This window comes from Meleagris gallopavo, chromosome 1, assembly GCF_905368555.1.
Source record: "Meleagris gallopavo chromosome 1, MGAL_WU_HG_1.1, whole genome shotgun sequence".
NCBI classification, from domain to species: Eukaryota; Metazoa; Chordata; class Aves; order Galliformes; family Phasianidae; genus Meleagris; species Meleagris gallopavo.
Genome location: NC_139404.1, coordinates 147,205,915 through 147,226,561, shown reverse-complemented (window position 1 = coordinate 147,226,561; position 20,647 = coordinate 147,205,915). Strand labels below are relative to the sequence as shown.

General features: G+C 34.4%; 1 long non-coding RNA gene across 1 annotated transcript in view; it reads right to left on the bottom strand.

Moving 5' to 3' along the window:
• Nucleotides 1–15,169: 15,169 nt before the first annotated feature.
• LOC146545683 (uncharacterized) overlaps nucleotides 15,170–20,647 on the bottom strand; it is a 79,838-nt gene continuing 74,360 nt past the window's right edge. Inside the window, exon 3 of the long non-coding RNA XR_014880876.1 lies at nucleotides 15,170–15,253. This is a non-coding gene — a long non-coding RNA (uncharacterized LOC146545683). The remainder of the gene's footprint in view (nucleotides 15,254–20,647) is intronic.

The window sequence follows — 20,647 nt, the reverse complement described above, 5'->3', positions numbered from 1 at the left end:
TTATTACACTAACAAGAAGACCCACCTACTCCTAGGAATTTCACTTAATAAGAGCTTGACTTGAGTGTGAATTCATGTATCAGCCATATTTAAAGTTTCTATTAATAGCCATAGTTATTGAAGCTAATTTTCTCTTTAAAGAAACCATGAAGAACAGGTAAAAATAATTCTGTAGTTGAGAACCAAAACCCATTTTACTTTAGTGAAAAAGGAAGAATGCTTCAGGAGTGAAATTCAGACCTAATATTTCCACAACTGAAAGGTGAATATACTATCTCTAGAACCGCTGAGATTCATCCCTAAACTGCTTTAGATATGTATATACTTTTAATCATTCAGATATACATCTCATCTTTTTATAATTCTATTCCTTAATATACTGCTTATGATCACAGTCTTTAAAAAGGAGATTCAGCACCTATTTCTTGCTGTAGTAATCATACAATTGGGATACTGCTCCTCCGGACTGTAACCTTCCTTATTCTTTTCCTAATCACTGCAAATTTATTGAGGTCAACAAGGCCTAGAAATTTAATTGCATTGTATAATGTGAAAGCAATTTACTATGAATACAGAACTATGTGACCAATTTAAAAGCAAACACTTGCTTTTCCAGGCTTTATAAAAGAGTTGAGTCAATAACAATTTGGGGCATTTATTGTAACTTTTTAAAATATATTCTCCATTTCACAATAGCAATCACATCTTTACAAAACTCACTAGCTGTAATCCAGGAAACACGAAAAATAATTACTCTGCATGAAAGAGAGACATAATTAGAAATTATGTAGATCAATAAGTAGAATAACTGTAAGTCTGAAAACTCAGAATTTATGACCATCAATCTAAAAGTACCCATATAAAATAAGTACTATGTAGAAAAATCAGACAACTTTGGAAAGCTGAAGATTTAAACATTTTTTAGAAACAGCTGAAAGTTCCTGCTATATTTCACAACTCTAGAATATATAGCCTCTATAATTTCTCTCCAGAATTAAATCTTGTAAAAAAACAAAAACAACAACAACAAAAAACCTCATGACAAGTTAAAACCTTAACAAGAATTATAATTCCTGCAAAACATAAAAATGAATGCATACGTAATGCTTCAACAGCTTATGTTCTTCTAACAGCTAAAGTTTTCCAATTTATGCTGACAAAACGCAGTGGCAAATTTGAAAGAAAAATGTTTCCATTTCTACACTCATTCTAAAAATACATTTTTCTATATAATGTAAAATTTATTTTGCAAACATTTTATTTGAGAATTTGAGAAAATATATGAGTAATAAGAGAATAAAGGAAAACTTTCCTTTTATCTTCTTCCCACAGAGATGCTATATGTTTTATTGTTCTTCTTTACTCTCCAGCTTCTTAAAACTTCTGTTCCTGTCAGTTGCCTGCATTTCTTAATTTTAGACGTAGCAAGATATCAGAAGGAATCATTTAAGACACTATTAACAGAAGTGCAAGAGATTCATATCACTAAATACAGAAACTAATCTGAGTGACTTTTTCACATGCAATTTTTTAAAAATACTTATTCTCTGACAGAGATTTTGTATCTACACCTTTAGTATTACATATACTTTTATAAGTAGTCTACATAAATTACAATGCAAGTTCTAAAAAAAAATATGTAGTATTTTATGTTTTTATACTTCTCATTCTGCTAATGTCTGCAACAGTTCATATGTAAAATTTTGAAAAAGACAATTTGCTTAAGACAAAGAATCATCATATCATCATAATGATGTGTTCTACCTAGCAGTCACAATCACAGAAAATCTGCTTAGATTCATGGGGTGCAAATATTATGTAGCTGTCAGGTTCCAGATGCTAATTTCCTGCAAGTCTTTCTTATTTTTGAAACACCAACAATATATCACTTTTAGTTTCATGTATATTTAATTCAGAGAATGTTAGGAATACCAGAGTACGTGCTGCATGCAAGTTTGTATGTCAGCTATGCTAATGTGATGGCATATCTTGAGCTCATAAATAAAATTACAGTGGACGGAAATGGAAATGTAAGATCTTGCAAACTGTGCTGCCTGTATAGTAGGATCCAGTGGCTTTTATGTGGGAAGATTTATACATTTTCACTTACTTATTTTTTCTTGCTTATTTGACCTCTCCTTCTAGGGACACATAATTAAATGAAGGTATATTGTCTGAAAGCAGTAGAGATTGTAGCCAATTTGAGTTTAGAAATTTAGAAATATGTGGAAGAGAAAATAACATAGATGTAAAATTTGGATAATGATGAAACCGTATGACTGGAACCAATAACTCAGAAGAAAATCTGTGTGCTACTGGTGGAAAGAGCTTTACTTTAATCTTCAGAAAATAAATATGCTTCATAGACGTTAACAGCTCATGCATATAAGCTACTTTCAATTTAAAATGTTTTAGCTATAACATTTTTTTTTCTTAGTACTACATTGACAAGACTGTTAATGAAAGGAACTGGAATGACAAAGAGGCAGGAGAGGAAGCAGGAGGGAATCACTTTTCTAAAAACAGTAGTTTTGGAAGAAGTACTCTGTTTTACAGTAGCTGGTATTTCTAATGTAACCTTTTACAATTTTCTTGAAGCATTATTATGTTACAATGTTTAGTTCTAGCTATTGCAAAGAACACTGTTCTTCTATTGAAAGATGGTTTTTTTGTTTTTTTTTTTGGTCTGAATTTTTCCACTAAGTAACTGTAAGAGATTATTCTTTTACATCATTATCTCAAAGCTTGGTGGGGACACAGATGAACAAGCCCAAGCAAGTCCTGGGAAAGGGTTGAGAAATCCTTTGTCTGGAGAACTTTGATGGACAAGTCCTGGGCAAGGATTGTGAAATCCTTTGTCTGAGGGACACAGATGGACAAGGCCAGGGGAAACGAGAGAGAGATAAGCTGCAGATTAATGTCCAGGAAGCAGTCTTTTGTGTTGGTTTATCTCAAGGAAGATGGCCATCTCAGGGGGTGCTGCACATGACTCTTACCCAAGCGCCCAGGAATGCCACGCTGGCAGAAGAGGGGACCTATAATAACCATGAAGTGAAGGTTTTCTGGCAGCAGATTCCTCATGAAGAAGAAGAGGTTTCTGACATGAGGAGCCTCATGACCTGCCTCTCTCCCTCCTGGACTTGCTCTGCGCTCTACCAGCATGCTAAAGAAGAGTAAAGGTGTCTGCCATCAGATTCCTCAATACGGAATTCCTGCATGCTGACGGACTCTCCTGGGCCTGCTACCTGAGTCCTGCTGCTTCCACCTAGATTGTCTCTACAACTTCTTCCTGCTACCTGCCTGCTGCCCAAGCCCAGCCATGCTGCTGCTGCTCTCCCCCTGCTGCGATTTTGCCTCGGACCTTCGAAATATTGTGCAACAGGACCGCTGCTGGATCCTGGTGGTGACTATCCCTGCTTTATGCAATTCTTGCTTCTTTTCTACCTTTTCTATTGCCTTCCTTCTCTTCCCCATCACCTTGATTCTTAATAGTCGCCGTCTTTCCCTTCCCTGTCTCCCCAATTAGGATTTATAATAAACTGGTTGGACCAACATTTGAACCATTGTTTCTTAATCTCACGCCGGGTAGGTAATATTAAAAGAACCTCCTCTCCCTACCTTAAATTGGAGTGAGACAGTAACCTATTTGGGGGTAAGTCCATTAGCTTGAATTAGACTCATAATTATGACAAAGTTTAATAATTGATCTCTTTAATGGTTTGTGATTTCAAAAAGCAACAACAAAAAAAACCTTACCAGATACAGTATTGTACTGTAATTAAATACATAACCAGCTGATCCACTCAACCAATACAACATTTTATCTAGAAAGGTCACACTCTTTGTTCAGGTGAGTTCAGATATTTTTTAAAAATGACTGACAACACTTGTGGTCAGTCTCTGCATTCTTCCCTGAGCAATATCAGCACATAGGCTGTGCCTGTCTCCTTTTATGTATTCTTCCATTGTAGGGGTAAAGTGATCACACAAATGCATCCCATTTTCAACAACGAGGCATTTCTTTGGTCCATAGAGAATTTACACTGTCATAGAAAACATGTTATGCTAATGTCATAGCAAAGGGAGCAGAAAATGGGGACAAATCAGAGTTAAAATCTTACTTGTGGAAGCCATTTAAATTTAGCTCCTATTTTTTTTATGCTTTGATAGAGGACAAAGAGTCCTTGGCCTGTTTATTCACCTGGAATGACAAACGCACATGACTCAGAAGCCATAGTACAGCAAACATGCTCTTTGGGGTTGTAAAAGGGATAAAAATAATGTGATATTGTTTTATTTGGTTATTTTGTTTGTTCTGTTTCTACAGACAGTTAATGCAATATCCAGCATAAGTTTAAGCAGTTCTTAAAGCTGCTGTAGTCTATATCTACCTAACCCTGTAGGTTCTTTGAGACCCAGGGTTCAAGACTGTTACTCCTCCTTCTACCCTCGGCTACAGCTAAGAGGCATGAGTTGGTGAAATGCACCATAGTTCTGTACACAGAAGACACTCCTTTGCTTTCTACAACTTAAACAGAAATGTCAGTAGTTTGTACAAAATATTGTGAAGATGCCTTATACTTTAGTAGATCAAATCACAATACAATGTACAATATTGTCGTTTACCACTTCTTTATCTATCTATCTATCTATCTATCTATTTATTTATTTATTTATTTATTTATTTTGTACAATTGTGATCAAAATGGCATTGTACTCAAAGTAGTCTAAACCAAGGCTAAAAACTGAGTCCCACTCACTGGGGCAGTGAATGTCTTTTTTTTTCCCAAGAAATCAGCTAAGACCTTGAAGGACATTATGTCCTGCATGCAAGATCTGAATTATTTGGGGAAAATTATTTTGTTCCCAAAATAGTTCCTCAAAAGATTGCTCAGTTCCCCCAGGAAAATCTAAAAGTATTTAGCCATTCTGTCTTTCAGCAAAAGCAAATAAGACTCTCAGATTATTTATTTATTTATTTATTTATTTATTTATTTATTTATTTATTTATTTATTTATTAAGGAATAAAAGTCACTGCACAGTTTTAACCTACCTTGATGTGTCTATATTTAGAAACACTGTAGAACAAGCTTAACTAAGGATGTGGCAGAGATTATTAATAAGTCACTTCTAAATTTACTGATATTTCTGAACAAACTAAAGAACATTTTGTACCTATTTCTTTACCATTTATCTCATAAAACTGAGAGAGAAAAAAATGAAAAGCTGAAATGTTAAAATCCAATAAGAATAGGAAAAGCATACTTTTTTACTTGATTATGACATTTTGCATTTTTTCTACATTTCTAGAAAAAGTGTGGAGGTTTTATTTTTATTTTTATTTTTTATTTTTATTTTTTTCACATCCATACAAAGGAAGCTGAAGTGATTTTTCTTCAGATGGAAATAACTGTATCCCTACAAAAATACCAGTAAGGAAAAGCAAAATAAGTTACCACTTACCTCTGGCAAACTGACGTATGTATTTGGGCAGATGCTTGAAGTATTTATATTCTCTGAGAATTTGAACATTTTAAAAAGTGTTCCATAAAAAATAATTTATTACTGAATCTTCTTTGAAGGTTCATAATATTTCAAACTCATGTACCCTGTTTCTTAGGAAAGTATCCTAACCAGTGTGCTGGGATATACCTTGAAGTTTTTCAGTTCTTCAGTCGTATTCTCAAGTGAAAATAGCTTGAATTCATAGGTTGTATAGCTGCCAAATTAACGAGTTTTGATTGAAAAGTTTAGGTTTTTGATTTATGAAGTGTGCTGTGAAACTCATATATTTTGCAGTTGCAGCTGTCACAATGCTTACATTTCTTTTCCAGATTTGGATGACACACTCGGGAATTGAAGTTTCAAGTCAGGAATGCAATGGTTTTATGCAGCACAAGAGAGGATTTGGCAACTATAAATAGTTTCCACAAAACAAACAAACAACAGCAAGAAGCCTTCCAGCCCAGCATACTTAAAAATGAAAACAAACAAACAAACAAATAAGGAGAAAAATATTGCATAAAAAATACTTGGGAATCAGTATGGCTCAAAGAAATAATCACAATAATTTTTTGTGTATTAGAGATTGCATTTGGGACCCTCAGTCAAGAACCCTCTGTTCAATATAAGCTTTGCTCAGTACATACTCAAGCCAACCAAGTGTTGCAAAAAGAGAACAACCAGTGAGTGTCATTTCTTAACTGGAATCCTAACAAAATAAAGAATCCTCAAGGTTATTTTTTGCAGGCAACTGCCAGAGGAGACTTAACCAATTTTCTTGTTTCATGAAGTATATATATACTTCCTAATCAAGTAAATGCTTATATCAACATGATGCGTTGGAGATACTTAATATTTAGTTTCTTTAAATAATTATTTTGTTAAAAGCTCTTCATAGTTACATTCACTAATCCTTAACTAGGGAAAAAGAAATGCCAGAAGAATTCTGAGTGAGATTGGAGGCACTTACCCTGTGAGTGATCTATTTCTACTTCTTTCTACTGAATATTGAACAGCTTAATGTGCACGAAAAGAGCTTCATTGATTGTGAACATGATGGGGTCTTAAACGTGGATTAGCTCTCCTTCAATGGTTAAATATTTATTAAGTGAAGGGGCAATAGCATTCTGGGCATGTCTGAAGAGTTGGTTTATTATAATTCAAAATGTTTTAAAAAGCTTTTTTTTTTTAATTTCTTTTCCTCATGTTGCAACTGCATTGCTATTCATTTGTTAAAGTTCAGTTTTCAAAGCTCTTCTAAAGGATTTTTTTTTTTTTTAATTGTAGCCACCACTGGCATTACACCAACTATAATAAATTACTTTAAGGTTTTTAAAAGTACATGACTCTACATCAAAGTCTTTACAGCCAAAGTATCAAAAATTCTACTCTAAAGTAATAGCGAATAAATTACCATGTATTCACATTTTACACTAAAATGAAAAGCTTTGAACAATGATTGTTTCAAATAATTAACAACAATAACAACAATAATATTTCCTAAATAATTCTTCCCCTTCAGTTATTACAGAATAGTGATACTGAGTTCCTCCTTTCAGAATTTCAGAATTTTGCTTGTTTAAAGCACATCTTGTTACATCTCTTGAATATAACAGCACAACATGGATCAACATATTATGTATCCCTTTACATTATCACTTTACATTATAATCATGAAGTACTAATGAGCAAAATTATGGACATAAAATATATATTACACTGGAAATTTAAAGAAGATGGCTGCTTTGAAACTTAGAAATGCTGGTGATTAAATACATGATTTTCTTTAGAAGAAGGAAATTATATATAAGTATTTGGAAATAGAACATGTATAAAGATATGGGTACTGCTTTCTGATAAATAGTGGGAAACCAGACAGATTAGACATCAAGGGAGAGATTAGAGAGAGTTTAAATTTACAGAGAATTGATCTTAGAGGAAATATTCTAACTGATCCCTGTTATGTAAGCACTACCTTTATTTTGTTTCACAAGAACATAATCTTCGGATTCTATTCCCTGATATAATAAAATAAGATAACGTAAACTGGAGAAGAATTCTGCTCTGTAATTGCATCAGACAGTTTCTTGGGAAGTACTTTTTAGGTACTTAGATTCTAAAGAAGCAGAGAAAAAGAAAACTTTTTTTTTTTTTTCCTATTCTTTTAATATCTCAAAAGAAAAGCTTAGGAAAGAAGGGGAGGGAAAAAAAAATGTACCTCAGGTCACTCCAGCAGTAAGATTGAACTCATTCAATTGTTAAGAATCAAATATTAATATGTTTAATACTGAAGTTATGCACCAAGAATTTTTTCAAAGAATCGTATAGTCATAGAATCACAAATGTTGGATTGGGACTGTACAAGCTACCTAGTTCAAATTTCACTTCAAAGCATATCATATTTAATTCTAGAATATTTCCAAGAACGGGGATTCCACAAACTCTCATCAATGTATTTGTGTTTGATTCCCTTCACAGTGAAAAAACCTCTTCTGATATTGACACATTCAAATTTGTGTTTATTTCCCTTCCTAGCTACTTCCATAGTGCAATTCTCAGAAAAGTCTGTCCTCACCTTCTTTATGCTCATCTTCTAGGTGGTTGTAGACAGCAAGATATTTTCCCTTGAATCTTCTCTCCAAGATGAATGAATCCAACTCTCAGTGCCTTCTTATGCAATATGTGTTCTGATTGCCTGACCACTTCATTTTCACTCTTCTGAGCTTGATTTTATTTTGTACTTGTACAGGTCTGGACAAAGTACTCTAGCTGTGGTTTTTACCACTGTTGAATAAAGGAGAAGGATTACCTTCCTTGATCTGCCGGAACAGTCTTACTAATGCAGATCAGGATTTTGTTGACCTTTGTCATAAGGGAATACAGATGGCCAGCAGATCCTTTTCCACAAAGCTACTTTCTAATCTCATTCAGCCTACACTTTCAGGAGGTTATCCTTCCTCAGTCGCTGGTCTTGACATCTCTCCTGTTGAACTTCCTGAGGCTTCCACCAACCCATTTCTCAAGCCTGCTCATGTCTCCTTGAATAACCAGTCTACTCTGCAACATATTAACTGACCAAGTCAAATTGTAGATGACTGTACTGCAGATCTGTTTCAATGTTGGTAAGATTAAGCCACTTAGAATTTCATGAGGATATGCTACAGCCCTTCACTGTCATTTCAGTTTTGACTCTTCTGGATTATTTTCTTCCTCTAGACAACTTCTAATACACTGAAAAGCTCAGTTCCCGAGACTGTTCTCCGTCATCTTCTTGTCTTCCACGTGTCTGAAAATTTTCTTCAGTTTTCTTTCTGTTTACTCCATGCTGTATCCAAGAATCAGCACTGAATTTCCTGGCATTCTCTGAATCTTTATTCTTTCCTTTTATGAATCAAGGAGCAATATTTTCTCTCTTCCACCCTTTAGGAACTTCCTGCATTTGCCACATCATTTCAAACATAATCAAGAGTGACCCTGAACTTCTGAATGTCTAATCTGTACAATGGTCCCAGAACTATGATTTTATTTTTGGGAGTGTCAACAGTTTATGGGATGGTTCGGCCTGGTTCTGTGACTAGTATGGCAGAAGGACCCACAGACCCACACCCCAGGAAAGGGGGAAAAGGGGAAAGGTAGGGAGATGAGTACAGTCGCAATGATCTGAGGAGGAAAGTTAATTTACTAAATTAGATATCAGAATGCAAGATAATACAATATTATACAATATAATTGGAATTGAAGCTAATAAAGCAAATAAAATGAGAGAGAGTGTCCAAAAACAAAAGGTTTTACTCTAATGCTGAAAGTGAGATGGTTAGGGAGCATACACACCACATATGAGCAGAAAGGAAAAAGGGGAAGTCTCGTGACCTGTGAACAGTTTTATTTTTCCCTCTGAAAGGAAAATGGAAACAAAAAGTTCTCTGGGGCATGTTGTTCTTCTTCTCTTCTGAGACAGGTATACCCGGAACTATCGATGATCCATGGAACTGGAACACTAACTTTTTAACTCCCAGTGCACATGATGTGGAACACCAATAAAAAAAATCATAAAGCCATGACAGGGAAGTCGTGCCAAGAACCAAGAATTGGACTTGATAATTCTTGTAGGTCCCTTCCAACTGGGGATATTGTGTGTGAGTAAAATATTTCCTATTCTAATCTTTCACTACTGAGTGTGAATCTTCCTTGCTCCGGATTTTCCATCAAGTTTCAGAAGTCAAGGATTTCTTTAGTCTTTTTCATGTCCATTCTCACTAGGTCCCATACCTTATTCAACAGGAAGCCCACATTTACATTAGGCTCTGTCTTGCATTTACAACTTAATATGCTGACTTTTTGGTGTGGCTGGTGGAAGTTGTTCGATCTTAAAGTACAAAGAAATGTTTTCAGAATTGGGAGGTAAATTAAACACTACTGTTTTTTTTTTTTTTTCTTCATTAAATTTTATTTAAGGTTTTCACATCTTTTTACATCTGTTTTTAGAAAATGTTATTTTATTTTATTTAATTTTTTATTTATTCTTATTTTATTTAATATTTGCTGTACATTTAAATTGATAAAAATATACACAGCCTATGACAAAGAGGATTATGGACCTTTCTTTAGAAAGGGAGAATATACTGACAAAATATGTTCATAAAATCTGAATCTACACATATACATTTATACTAAGAACAGATATTGTTACATAATGAAAGCAACAGTAAATTGAGTCAGTGTAATGTATTCCCTAATAGAAAATAAAACAAATTGAATAAAAGCAGGGGGAGGTTGGAAGATGATTAAAGAATAGAAGGCAAATTTATTTATTTATTTGTTTGTTTTAGTCTATCCTATTGTTTTAGCCAATTTTCTGGAAACGTATTTATGAACTTCTTTGAAGTGTTGACGTATGGGATCAAACTCTGTAATCCAAGTAAGATTACAAAGCAGGTATGGTTTATTTAGTGCTGTGCAGACACCGGATGCAAGGGTAATAGATCCGCCTAACTTGCACACCATCTGGAGAAATTGTGCTACAGATGTAGGTGAAACTAATACATAATCAATAGTTTTCCCAGAATTTGGATACATATTCATTCCACGCCCAAGAGTTCGTTAGCATGCAGACCCTCCTCTCTTGTGCGTGCGTAGTGGGTCATGGGATAAAGATTTGTTGTTTTCCTTGTGAAGGCTTCTAACCTTTCTCGCTGTAAACTTCTGACCTTTTGGAGGGCGTCCCCCCAAACCGGTTTCTTCTTGCCTTGTGGACATCTAGTCACCTCCCTGCCAAACGTCCTCGGGCTGTTCTCAAACCCTTATCTTTATGGCTTTCATCCCCCTCACTATCTCAGACCCTGGTGTCTGCCATCTCTTATTTTCTAACAAGCTCCACATTCCTGCTTCTATAAACTATCTCTAACTATTCCCCTTCACCCCCCTTATTCTCAGTCACTGTGAAGACTTCTTGCCTTTTTACTTTCACTTGTGAGGCCCCTCTCACCTTTCAGTGTTACAGCCTAACTTTAGAATATTAATTTTTCAGTTACTCTGAACTATAAATAAAATTATATTTTTCATAAAACAGTTACACTTTGTGAATAAACATTCTACAATAATTTCTAAGTGTAATGATAAAATGATTGACTTTCCTTTTTAAATAAAAAGTATTGTAATACCATAATTTAATTTCAGATCTTGTTCCCAAGGGAAATCAACACATTTTTGACTTTAATAACGGCAATTGGGACTTCAAATGTATTGCATTTCTTTATTTTGTTTTCCTTTTAAAAGTTTTTAGCTGTACTGAAGGACTAAAGTGGCCGAAAATACAGTTAAATCTACATAACTTCTGACATCTGGGTTGTCTAGATCTTCAAAATACTTTCATGGTAATTGGGGAATTTCAGGATATTTTAAGAATTTGTATGGCCATATGTATAAATTTAATGTAGGATAAGATGAATCATGCCCTAGCAAATCTCTCATTTGATTAAGTCTAAAGATAACTGAGATACCTTAGTTACTCAAAGAAACCTTAGTAAACTAAGTGAAAAAGTGCAATTATTTTACAGTTCTATCCTTACAAATTACAATAGGACATCAGTGCATTAAAAAGATAATATAATTCAAATACATTTGGATAAGCATAAGTGTCATGGTTTTATGATTTTTGGTTATTGGTATTCCACCTCATGTAGTGCACTAGGAGTTAAAAAGTTAATGCTCCAGTTCTGGGCACCTGTCCAGAAGAGAAGACAAACTACATACCCCAGAAGACTTTGAGTTCAGAGAGGAGATATAATGTCTGGAAAGGTCATGAGACCTTCCCTTTTCTTTTGGCTCTCCTCCTTGCTGCTTGACCTGACTGCACATATCACATCAGTGTTATGATGAGGCCTTTCCACCTTTTGGATACTCTCTCTCGTTATATTTGATTTATTAGCTTCAATTCTAATTATATTGCATGATAGTGTGTTATTTTTCTTTTTTATACCATATTTAGTAAATTAGTTTGTTTCTTCTCAGATCATTGCCACTGTTTTTAATTATTTGGGGTCCCCTGTTTCCCCTTTCCAGAGGCACGGATTTGCAAATCCCTCCACCCCACTAGTCACAGAACTGGGTCAAACCAGCCCATAAACCATTGACAATAAGGTATAGAACATGAAAATTTACAGATTATATTGTCCATCATAATCACACTGAAATAAATATTCAAATGGTGTCGTAAGAAAACACCTACAGAACTACTTGGATTTTTTTATTTAATGTTCTAATATGTCATAAAATTTGCTGAAGAAATCTTGTTGTTTCATTCTACCCCCTGCATCGTAATGCCTTAAAAACATAATTCTATACTACTGCAAATATGTTTGATTGCTTCAGCTCAATCCTAAATGACCACAATGAAAACAATTAAATCATCTATCCCTTTGTAACATTTTCTATGCTGTGTATGTATATATATATAAATATATAGAAATAGATAAACACTTTTGCCTTCTAATACAGCTAAAGAATGACAGATTTTTAAGGCATTTTATAATATTGCCTACCTTCCATTCCGAAGCCTTTTTTAAAAGACTGTGTTATGCTACATCTTAAGGAAAAAAAAAAAAAAAAAAAGTAGATTTTAGCAAAGTTTTCTTTAAATAGTTTTAAAGTTTGTAAAGTTTTTTTATTAAATAATACTTAACTTACTAAACTATGAAGGAATGGTGGAATGGTGCATTTTTTATAAATTCTGAATATGTGAGATGATTTGGGGAAAAAAAAAGCGTAGTTTAGCACTGAGCTCATCAATCAGTACATTTGCTCATCTCCTGGATCATACTGAAGTTTGTTAATGTGATTTTAATGTGCTCTACCCATATATTTGGAAGTATCAAATTATTCTGTCACCTCTGTTCAGTGAAAACTGCAAACTCAGTTTAGAACAGAAGTGGAATAAATACAGAGATCAAGATTATTGGAAAGCTAAAGTCTTACAGGCATAGAGCCTTTCTAAGGGTGTTAAAAGTTCACTGAGAACAGTTTTCGTTTTTGCACTTGTATGTAACAAATTAGTCTCTTTAGTAACTTTCCACTCCTAACAGCATGTGGGGAGAGTCAGCTTAGAGGGGTTTCTGCCTGCATTTAGCAAAGTCATTAGAGGTTTAGTTGACTACAGAACTATACAATAACAAAAAGTAGAATATCTTGCATAACAATGGACTTTTGCCTTGAGTTTTGACATGAGTAAAGTTATGCAGGATTCTTTCCCTCCACTCAGCAATCAGTTAAGAACAAGGTCTAGCAGCAAAATGAAAATTTCACCCTGCAGGGAGAACAGTAAAGACAGCTTTCTCCTGCTGTGCCTGTCTGTGGATTATCTTTTTGCTGCAGTTGTTGTATCAAGACAAAATGTTATTCAGTATAGTCATAAGAAAATAAATTCAGAAGCTGTTCACATAAAAATAATATAAGAAACGCTCATGTTTATGTTAACAAAATACGTCCCATATTCTTCCTTCAGAAGTAACACTGAAGGCCTCATTTATTACAAATAAAACTCACATTAAAAATTGTATGCTTCTTTTGATTTTGCACATAAATACAAGCTGAATAGAGCTAAAAATGTACAATTATATTCCCCAGTGGAATATAACACTGAATATATAGTACTGTAGATAATACTATATAATATTAAATATTATACTAAAAGACTCAGAAGGAAAATTCATTACAAAATGATCAAAATATCTGGAAATCAATATCCAAAATGAGTGAGATCAATTAAATTTAGCTATTCAAATGTTTTGCTCACTCAAACAGATCACAAAATTTATTCCATAAGTTTATTCCATAATAGTAAAAAAAAAGTGCCAAAGCCCTCACATATGCAATCAAACTAAGAGATTTCATCTTCTTATTAAAGCACATATTTCACTTGAAAAAAAAGATATTGACAGCTAATTATTATTATTTTTTTTCATTTGCTTAGGATGACAAACCATTTTCGTTTCTTTGTTAAATGATTTTTATTCAGAATGCCTAGTATCTTAGACAAGCCATTTTTTCCTTGAAAAAACAAATGAACAAATTATTTAAAAGTGAAGTATTAAAAAGCTCTTTTGGCATTCTAAAATACAAATGCTATCACTAAATTTGATGCTGTCAATTTCATTTCAAAGCATAGTCATGTCAATGTTTAAATACAGGCATAAAGTCAAATTTCTGAAACTTATTGGATAGTACTTACATGTCTTGAAGTCAATTTGTCTGGATTCTAAAATATTGATTTTTAAAGTATTTATACACATATTTAAGTGATAAGTATAAATATGCATATGAATAAAGAATACACAGAATCACATATAAAATTATGTACAAATATAAAAATATGCAAATATTAACAAATGTAGGACATATATGCAATAAATGTGTAAATGAAATAGATGTGTAATATATTTTTATTTATTATATATAAATGTATTAGCAAGTTTATGCAATCTGCAAACATAATATAAAAATAATTAATAATTATTCAGTCCTGTAATGTTTTGTAAATGATCCACTTATTGGCTCTGGTTAATGTAAAGGGAATGTACGTGGACTGAAATATTAGGAGAGACTCAACTTGAAAAGCAGCATATGAAATCTTAAAATCTTGTTAATGACTTTATCTACAGCAAAATTTGATTTTAAAATAATGTTGAATTAATTGTGAAAGTTTTATTGAAAAAATATTCAAACACTGTTCGCAGTCTAGAACCAGTAGTACAAGTACTACTGTACAAGTGTTTCAGTACATGCTTAAGTTCTACACTGAAGATTTCTTACCCATTTGTCAATACTATCTTACTTGTATTTGAACTTTCACTTTAAACAAGGACATAAAGGGATAAATTTATTCTGCATAATTCTACACTTTTATCTCTGATTAAAATTACATCTATGCCATTATTTCAGGTATTTCTGAGTAATTTGTAGGGATGATGTTCTATTAAGGTGTTTAGCAAAGAGAAAGACTTCTTTTCTCCTACCTATACTTTTTTACTTCTACTTTTTTAAAAATTATTATTTTGATCTAAACAGATAAAATACAGAAATGAATGAACAACAGACAAGAACTGAGATAAAAAATACATCAGACTTTTTATTATTTTGTAAATTTAATTAATCAACATTTTAGAAAATCACTTTCCTTTGAAGTTAGTTTAACCTTGAATGTTCATGACTCCGTCATCTCACCAGTTTCATTTTCTTGATCAGCTGTTCTTAATTCTGAGGAAAGATACAGATTTGTGGGTAAGTAGTAACTAAGAATATGAGTATCAGCTATCACTAGAACAGTTTACATTAGGCATGAAACAAAAGTAAAAAAAAAGGTAAGCATTCCAAACCTTTCATATATGTTTTTTTACTAATAATACCATGAACAACTGAGCTAGAGAAGAATAGAGAAAACACAAATAAATAGACAAACAGATGAATGGATATATGGAGAGATCTTCAAAATGTTATCTTTTACTCATGCTATGTAGTCATCTCGAGATTATTTTATGTAATTGTCAGATAAGGAATTTGTTCAGTTTGGGTCTGAGTGATATATATTGTGTGTTGCTAGTCACCCAGGTGGTTACACATCATTATTGTAGCCATGCCCATTATTTTATGTTAGAAAGATGCAAAAATGTGTCAGATTTTTGCTGTTTCTTTCTCAGAACTGGCATAAACAAAAGTAAAACCAGTTAACTTTAGATACTTGTTTGGTTAGGGAAATTGTTGTAACAGTCAAACCAAATCAAGGAAGCTGCAGGCAAGTCAAGAAAATTTATGATTGAGCACGCCTGACAAACTTCAATCCTGAGGCCTTGCAAATTCATTAAAAGATTATGTCTTGTTACTAGCAACAGTTCTGCGTTGTTATAGATCAATCATATCAGCATTTTAGGCATTAATATATGACGACAACTTTCTCTTGAGTTTTTCTTGCCCAAGGAAATAATTTCCACTGAAAAGTGGGAAGGGCAAAAGCAGAATGTTTTCTATAGAACATTAGTTTCTGGCTGAGAGAGGAGATATATTTTTGGTGGAAGAGGAAAGTAAAAGAGCTCTTGATATTGAAAGGAGGAGTGTTTATTCTCTTGCTAAAACAGCACTTGAAAACAAAGACTCCCTTTCTCTCCTTCCATCTCACAAAAGAAAAGAGCAACAACAAAAAGAAACCAAATAAAAGCAAACTCATAAATTTTTATCAATAGAAGATGCTATAAGCTCTCACCTATCTTGCCCATGGCTATGTTTTAGTTTCTTGTAATCAAAACATTTAAAATACACTCTAAAACACTGCATAATTTGGGAAAGCAAAGCAGAGCTTTTCTTTCATTTCAGGGGCATGTTTAAGTCCTGTTTGCTTTTTGTGTATTTTATATTACAGATTTGAAAGTCTTTCATACTACATCGATACATTAATTTATTGAAGTTCTGTTAATTCAAGATTAGAATGTGATAATATTCTCAGATAGGAAGGGGACATGTTAGTAAGATCCCAGTCTTGTGTTGTGGTAAAGGAGGAAGTTGTTACATCTCTTTGTAGAAAGAACACAAGGTTTGTGTGAGGTTGGTGGCTACAGAAGCATCTGAGTATGGTCAAGAGGGTATTAGGGCTACTGCCACTCAAAAGGAGGCCCAGCTCAAGTGCTTTTACACTAATGCACATAGCACTGGTAATAAACAGGAGGAGCTGGAGGCCCGTCATGGTTTTATGATTTTTGGTTGTCGGTATTCCACATCATAACAGCATGTTATGCACTGGGAATTAAAGTGTTAATGCTCAAGTACCAGGTACCTGTCTAGAAGAGAAGAAGAATTACATACCCCAGAAGGCTTCACAGTCAGAGAGGAGATATAAACCCTAGCAAGGTCAACTGATGCTTCCTTCTTTGTCAGGCTCTCCTCCCTGCTGCTCAACCAGACTGCGCATTTCACCTCAGTGTTATGGTGAGGCATATCCACCTTTCAGACACTCATTATATTTGATTTATTAGCTTCAATTCTAATTATATTGTATCTTGTATATTGTATATTGTATTATAGTGCATTATCTTGCATTCTGACACCATATTTAGTAAATTAGTTTTGTTTCTCCTCAGATCAGTACCACTGTTTTTAATTATTTGGGGTCCCTTGTTTCCCTTTTCCGAAGGCGTGGATTCATGAAATCCCTTCGCCCAGCTAGTCATGGAACCGGACCGAACCAGCCCATAAACTATTGACAAGGCCATTGTGCAGTCAGAAAACTATGATATAGTTGCCATCATGGAAACGTGGTGGGATGACTCACACAGCTAGAATACTATGATGGATGGCTACTGATGTGTCAAAAGGCGTAGACAAGGCAGTAAAGACAGTGGTCTAGCCCTCTACGTTAAGAAAGAATGCAAATGTATGGAAATTAATGATAGCGATAGTAGGGTTGAGAGCGTATGGGTCAGAATAAAAGTGAAGGCCAATAAGACTGACATTATTATGGGAGTCTACTACAGGACACCCAAAGAGGATGAAGAGATGGATAAGATACTTCATAGACAGTTGGGTGAGGTCTCAAAGTCTCTTGTTCTCGTGGGGGACTTCAACTTCCTAGACATCTGCTGGAATAATAATACAGCAGAAAGGGAACAGACCTGGAAGTTCCTAGAGTGTGTGAGAGACAACTTCCCAACACAGCTGGCGAAGGAGCCAATAAGGGGAAACAAAATCCTGGACCTGCTGTCTATTAACAGGAACATGATTTAGTGGTGGGTTATTAGAGTTAGGGTAGTATGGTTAGGTTACGATTGAGCTTGATGATCTTTAAGGTCTTTTCCAACCGAGAAATTCTATGATTCCATGATTCTATGATTTCTGATGATGGAACCACTAAGTGCTGAATAACCTAACCACACCTTATAGTATCTGAACATTAATTCACAGATTAAATTCAGATGGCTTTAGATTAAAATCACTTCTATGCTGTGGACTACAGTCCATTTTTAGGCTGCCACTATTCAAGTGAGGAGAACTATTTTATGTATTTCACATTCTCAATATGCAACAATGATGTCTAAGAATTGAAACATTGATTTAAGGAGTATATAAAATAGTTCTAGTTTCTTCTTTATGAATTGAAAATAGTGATTCCCAATTTATCTGAGAATTTCCTAATTCACTATGAAATTGTCCAGACAAAAGATGGGGAATCTTCACCAGCTGCTCTTTTGCTGTTCAGTGGCACAGCTTCAAAAATACAGAAGTCTCTGGATGAGGGGAAGAATGCACATGTGGGCATGCAACATAATATTTTCTAAAGACACACATCTGATAAGACATTCTGTCTTTTTCCAGTCAGCCTTCTTGTGTCCAGATAAACTCCTCTCTGCAATTACAAAACAAAGTTCCACAGCACTGTTTTTGACATGTAATGCAAGCTGCATGACATCGTAATGCTTGCTATGTCATACGGGAAGTAAGATATACCATAAAGAAAGATACTGTTTCTGTGTGAAAAGCATGCTGTAGTCATTTTCAAAGAGGAGAGTAGTACCTTCCAGCAGCCCAGTCTTTCTCTTGAAGAGGAATCAAGGGTCAAAGGTAAAAGAATACAATAATGAAATATAAGGAAGGAGGAGATTTGAGGGGACAAAGAGTTCTGTCAAAAGTAGTAGAACAAAGCAGATAAAAGATAACAAGAGAGGCTAGTTTTTTAGTAAAATCAAATTTCAGTAAAATACAGCTTTTATCAGAAACTACCAAGGAGATATGTCTCGAAGACATTTAAGCAACATTCTTTCAATGGTTTTAGAGGTAAAAAGTTCTACTGGGTTTTGCTGGGATTAGAGGGTGAGAAATTGTGTTGTGCATCTCTTGTTTTGTAAATATGTATTATATTATTATCATTACTATTATTGTTCTCCTACTCTATTAATTTTCTGTCTTAATAAATAGATTTTATCTCAATCCATGTGTTCTACTTTGTTGTTTTCTTTCTCCTTCCTGATTCTCTTCCTCACCCTTTGGGAGCAAGGAGTGAACAAATAACTATTTGCTGCTTAGCTGTATGCTGGGTTCAACTGAAATAAAAGTGAAAGTGAAAGTGAAAGGAAAAAAGATCACATTCAAGAGGGATTCTGTTAGAAAGAAAGACAATCTTCTGTGCTTCTAAGGAAAAGAGTAAGAATTTTAATAGATTTTTGTTCCTTGGAGGTCAGTACTGAGACCATTACTGTATATCTTGTTCACTGACATCAGCAGTAGCATTGAGTGCATTGTCAGCAAGTTTGGGAATAATATCAAGCTGTACGATACAGCTGACACACATGAGGGACAGGTTGTTGTTCAGAGCGACTTACACAAGCTTAATCAGTGGGCCCAGGAGAGCCTCATGAGGTTCAGCAAAGCTAAATGCAAGGTCTTGCACCTGGATTGTGGCAACTCCCACTATCAGTACTAGTTGGAGGATGAAAGGATAGATCACAACCCTGCTGAGAAGGACTTGGGGGTACTGGTGGATGGCAAGCTGGATATGAGCCAGGAATGTGCCCTCATTGCCCAGAAAGCCACCCCTATCCTGGGCTGCATCAAAAGAAATGTGGCCAGCAGGTCAAGGGAAGAGATCTTGCCCCTCTACTCTGCACCGGTGAGACCTCACCTGGAGTATGTGTCCAGATGTGGAGTTCTCAGGATGTTCTCAGGAGGGACATAGACCTGTTGTAGCGCATCCAGAGAATAACCTCTCTTTAAAACAAAGACAACATAAAATAAACCATAAAACAAACCACAGGAAAAAAATGCAGGAGAGAAAGAAAAGGAAAATAAGTTTGGTAATCATTTATTTGTACATATAGATACACTTTTTTCCAAATGACTTCTACATGTTCTAATCTGAAAAAACAAGCTTAGTACTACTTTCCAGGTTGCCAGTGGTACCACTATTACTTGCAGATGACATCCAGGCTAAAACACTTACTGTAGTTACGTGTTGCTGGAATGATAGCTCTAGGGAGCTTTTCTACTGTCTTTTCCAGAGCTTCAGTGTTAATACTAGAACAGATCCCTCACGGCCTTTAGAAAGAGCTGGTAGCTAAAGTAATTCTCTGAACTCCCTTCCAGTAATCTCTGCAAAGGCACTTAGAAATTAACAAGACTCTACTCTAGAAATTCTAGGCAGTTTTTAATCTGTTATTTACAAATAATACTCATTGACAACTCATTCAATACTTTCTTTTATCGTAACTATTGTAGTCGATATTAGTACTCCCTTACAATTCCTTTTATCAGTTTCATCTTAATATATCTAATAATTACAGCCATTATTATCAGATAAACTGCTAATGCACAGAATGCAGTAGAAAATTAGAGAACAGTTTCCTATTTTTGTTATTTTAATGTACTCTTCAGGTAAAAAGCTTTACTTTCCTCCAATTTCTCTCTTCCAATAAGAAAACAACTTCCTTAAAAAATCATATGAAAATATCTGAACTTTCACATTTTCACAGTTTATTTTTCTTACAACAATATCCTTCATGTCAGCTCTTAGATACAACTCTGTTCATCCACTTTGGTAGCTGTAGCCCTAAGAGGCCGCACTTGAGATCTGAGAATATATTTCAAGATGCTGGATATCTACAGTTCAGGCTG